Consider the following 5,581-nt stretch of genomic DNA (forward strand, 5'->3'; position numbering starts at 1 on the left):
AGTAGCAAGGAAGCAAGCTGAGGAGAGAGGCAGCGGCGGAGAAAACCACCGGTGATGGCGGTGTTGCGGGCTGTCGGAGTAGTAAGGGCGGTCAAGGACGGCGGCATCCCAAGGGCAGCTGCGCGAGACGACGGAGGCCGAGGAGGGAGCTGCTCCCACCGAATCCGGCGGGTACGAGTCGCAGTCGACCCCATGAATCGAGGGGTTCGGGCCAGCGGTGCTCCGACAGTCGAGCCGAGAGGACGGCGGCAATGGGGGAAAACCTCTCGGAGTTCATGAGGATGGACGGATGTGGACCAGGGTTTAATTTGGGGGAGTTTACGGATTTTGAAATTGGAATTGTGAAGAAGAAAGAGAGAGATGGAGGCCGACGGTTTTGGGAGTATTTGGGCCATGCCCATTGTTTTATAAGTGTTTTGGGCCTTTCAAATTTATTTAACTTGGGCCTTAGTTTAAAAAAAGATAATAAAAATAAAAGGAGAAAGGAAATGGGCCTGAGGAAATAAAATAGTCTGGCCAGATTAAACAAATTTCCTAGCTGGGTCTGAAATTTAGTTGGAGCCATTTCCTTAGATTAATTCAAAGTTTAATGGAATTAATTTCCTAAGCCACAGAATAAAAGAATTATTAAGCCGTGTTGAAATAGTATTCGAAAAATAATTAAAGCTGACTTTAATAGTCACAGAAAGTATTTTAAAAATACTTAAGACAATGCGGGAAATGTTAATACCCTAACAGTTCGGCCAGTTCCGAATAAATTAAATCACCGATTTAATTAAAGAATTTAGATCTCTAAGTTATAGAAAGAAAGAGATAAAATAAAAGAAGCACACACTTAGGCATGCATACATGCAAGATAAATAGTTACTTAAAGCCTAATTTAAGTATATTATTTTTGTAAAGGAACGTCGTCGCACGACGCGTGATCTCAGGACAAGAAAGCACCCGTTTGCAAGAGTTTAAGCAATCGAGGTGGGCTTTTCTTTCAAACGTGATTTTATGTGAAAACGTGAATATTTTTAGATGAGTTGTCATGCCTTGTTTATTTATGATTACCTATATGTTGGCTATGCCAAGCAAGTTAAATCGAATTCGGGTCCCAGTAGGGCCGCAAACCCTACTCGAATTAGTGTACACATAGGGATCGTGTGCTAGCGCCAGGTTGGCCGGTCCAGTGACCGTTGGAATGTGGCCACATTCCCGATTCACACAGATTAGATATGGTACATCATCAGAAGTTTAAATGATTGGAGTCTATTGTCAGAAAGAAATAACAGTTTTAGTGACCGGGACTTGTTTTCAGAAAAACCTCGCGTTCACTCAGCTTGGCTGACAACTAAAATAGAAAATGTTTTCGGCATGAGCCCACTGAGTGCATCAAGTACTCATCCCTGCATATTGTTTTCCTTAATGTGCAGGTTGATCGATGTCAAAGCCGAGGAGGTGTTGAGACAGAAGACTAAATAAGTAGGAAGATAGCTGGTGTAGTATGTCTTCATACATATTACATCTGTTTTGGTACTCTTCCGTTGCGCAAATTTAGAACTTATTCTAGAAAAGACAATTGTCGCATAACTACTCCGATTCAGTATGATTTGTACCCTCAACACATTTCAGACAAAGTTTCCTTTAAATTAAGCATCTTATGATGAGTTGAGACAGTTTCAGTAAGATTTAGTCGCGATATAGCTACACTTTTTTTTACTAGGGAGATGTGGTCGTGACACATGTGGTACCACTGTAACTCAGTTTGAGCTGAGTTATGAGTTGCACCCTATATATGCCACCCTTGCTGATAGTGTGGAGCAGTTGTGAGAGTGTTGGTTTTAGACTTGGGAGTTCAGTTCTTGGAAGTTCAATTTTGATGAGCTTAGCAAGATAAGCTGTGGAGCGAGTCTCTCTTTTGTCAAACACTATTGAACAAAAGATAAAACTCCCACGATTTTCGTGTGGCACAGAATTGTGTGTGCTAGTTGATGCACTTTTTATTAGCACTATAAATACCTGCTAGTATACAGAGTAGGAATAATATAGCTAAAGGTTAGTACCGGATATCGATCACGGGAAAAGCAAACACAAATTGTCTATCTTCTACTAAAACTCAATTACTATTTGGAAAACCGAAAAATTGGAAGATTTTTGAAAATAAATAACTTTGAAAACAAAGAAATAACTAATCGCAAATAAATCACAGAGATAAAAGTATGGAGATAAGAAGAATTCCCGGGATGTGCTTTCACAATTATGGTTATACAAATTCCAACTACAACACCCTAGCACAGTTCTTACTTTGATAGAACGAGTCACCTAGCTTATGCTCATGCGATGTAAACGTTGATTACGAACATTAGGGTTGTCAATCCTAAATATGTAACTCCTAGAAGCTCCTAAGACCCTTATAAAGTCTTCACTCTCAATTAACAGTGTCGTTTTAAAGGAAGCAAATTATACTGTCTATTAAGTGGATCTAACTTGTCAACCTCCTCTCACGATTATGTAGCAAGTTATATTAAATCATCACCGAATGTGTCACTCAAGCGTGAAGTATTACCGAATAACTTAAGGAAGAAACAATAAAAGTTACTAACACATCCCTAGAATCCTATGAGTTTAGTTACACATGATTAAATAAGCTAAAAACATAGATTGAAGGGAAGACAATGAAAACATAAGAACTAAAGCAATAAAACACAAATGTTGAATCCTTGTAGCCTTGATGATCTTGAATCCTTCTTCAACTCCTTGCACAATGAAGTACTCTAACTTTTGAACTCTGGAAGTATTTTGCAAAGAGAGGAACTTATTTTTGATGAAGCTTTGGGGGCTATTTATAGGGGAGAAATCGCCCCTTCTCAAATAAGGAAAAATGTTGCAAAATATGGTAAATCTTGGAGAGAAAGTAGGGCAAATTCGCTCACCGCTTTTTCCTGGCGGGCCGCTGCACCTTGGCCAGCGGTCGCCATGAGTTGGTCCGAGGCTTCTGACCTTTGGCTGGCGGTCGCTGCACTTGTTTCAACGGTCGTCATCCATCATCCCGTAACTCTCTGGACTCTCGGTAGCAGTCGATGGGCGTGTCTTGACTTCATGAACAACTTTCCCGGAGCGGGCCGCTACTGGCTTAGCGGCTGTTGGGCGCCAGCGGTCGCTGGCAATGTTGCAGCGGTCCGCTGGACATGCAGAACAACTCCAGATTTCCAACTTTGCGTTTTGACTCCCTTTTTAGGCTCAAATATGCACATTTCTCACAAAACATGTCAAAATACCAAAATAGACAAAATATGCAAATAATGGACATATAATGCGACTTTGACATTAAAACGGACCAAAAGATGGCCTTAAAACCGTGCAAAATCCGAGCATATCACTAGTTTTAGAATTCCGTTTTATCTGGTTTTTTGCTGATATCTGATTAGGTTTGTTGATTTTGATTTGGTGTGCAATTTTAATCTGACTTGGATATGATTTAGGTTTGTTGATTGTGATTTGTATTTCTAGACTTTGAGCCTTCAATTTTAATCCAACTTTTGTTGATTCTGGTTTATTGCAACTGATTTGCTTTTCTAGACATGAATTTTAATCCAACTTTTGTTGATTTTGATTTGCATTCCTAAACTAGGATATGATTAGGTTTGATTGACTTGATTCTGATTTCTAATTTAGGCCTTCAATACCTTAATGTTGATCAATTAATCTATGTCACACGCTAGTAATTGATCTATCCAAATTACTAGTGTGTAATTGATCTATACTCCCTCCGTCCCCAAAGAATATACACTTTGGGGACAGCACGGGTTTTAATGGAAAACTGATAAAGTAAAAGAGATATAGAAAGAAAAGGTAATTAAAGTATTGTTAGTGGAGAATTGGTCTCATCTTATTAGAGAGAAAAGACTTTCCAAAATTAGAAAGTGCATATTCTTGTGGAACGAACTAAAAAGGAAAGAGTGCATATTTTTATGGGACGGAGGGAATATTAGTTTTGATAAGTAATAGGTTTCAATTTAATCTATACTACTCTAAATAATTTTCGAAATTTGTATTGTTGTATTTAATTCCATCTAGGCGTTCTAGCTAAGTTTTCTTGGCTAACTTCTATATTAATCTTAATAAGTATCCTAAGAAGCATGTAATAGAATGGCATTCGCCATTTATCAAGAAAAGGGTTTGCTTTGGGTTGCAATTCCTGTTTCATGGTCCACCGTTTTTGGGACTATATCCACTTGTACCCTTAATAAATTTATGTATCCCTAATTTGCCCTCATCCTCGACCCAACAATGAACAGAGGTGAGTTTATTGCCAATTGACTCTTAAATTGCCAACTACAACTAAATGATAGACATTTAATCAGTAAATTAAGGCAAAATATTATTAGCCACGAGTATCAATACAATGTACCAAAAAATATCAATTAGAGATATTAATGTCAATTAACGAAAGTTAGTTATAACTAACTTTTAAAATATATCTCAAAACTTTAAATGATTATAAATATCTTAATTTAAATTATTCTTTTACACAACATATGTCAAATTAAAGATAATTTTATAAGGATTCTAACGAGATCTCACTTGCATATGTTCCGATGTCAAAATTTGAATTTTTTTTTTGAAGAAACAGTTTAATGTTAATATAACTACATGATTAATGCTAAATTGTGTTGACATATTCAATGAATCATATTGATATAAAAATACACTATATTGCATTTTGATCCAAAGCCCTAATTTTGGTAGTTTTCTTATCTTTTAAATTTAAATAATAATAAAATGAAATTACACTTTGCAATTTATAGAACACTGGATCTCTACAAATCTTATTATTTTAAATTAGTTATAGTTAGTAATTAAGGGATTAATTTGCAATTGATCACACCCCGCAATGAGCCTATCTTTTGAGTTGTGATCAATTGATTTTAAAAGTTTCCAATTGTTTCCTTCCCCACTTCTTTCTTATGAAAAACATTGCAACAAATGAAAACACATAATTACTGGTGTTATAGAACACTGGATCTCTACAAATCCTTATGCTTGTTTGGTAAGCCAAATAAGGCCAAGACATATGAGTTATTTAGTTGTTTAGTAGATAAAATAAGGTCATGTTAGGCCATCAAAGCCCATATTTGCCCGTTGAGCATATCTACCACACATCGCTAAATATATTTACAAGCATAACCTCCAAAAATAACTCTGTTATGTCCTTTGCAGTTCGAGCCATCTACAAACAAATACTTCAACATAGAGTGAATCGAAAAGCATGAACAAAAACTGAGCTTCATTAAATTCTCAAAAAACTCTCATTTTTCTGATTCATAAGGTTGAGTAAATGCACAAAACAATTGGGATGGGCTAAAAGTAGGGCTGGCAAATCGTGCGGATTGGGTCGTTATCGGGTCAACCTGATAATGACCCAACCCAATAAGGCCTAACCTGAACCCGACCTGTTAAGGAAACTGTAAATCCGAACACGAACCCGACCTGCTACCTTCAAATCCGAACACAACCCGCACCCGACACGAACCCGTTATCGACCCGATATAATATGGGTTGACACGACACGATAACAACCCGAACCTGATATTAC

This window comes from Salvia splendens, chromosome 11, assembly GCF_004379255.2.
Source record: "Salvia splendens isolate huo1 chromosome 11, SspV2, whole genome shotgun sequence".
Classification (NCBI taxonomy): domain Eukaryota; kingdom Viridiplantae; phylum Streptophyta; class Magnoliopsida; order Lamiales; family Lamiaceae; genus Salvia; species Salvia splendens.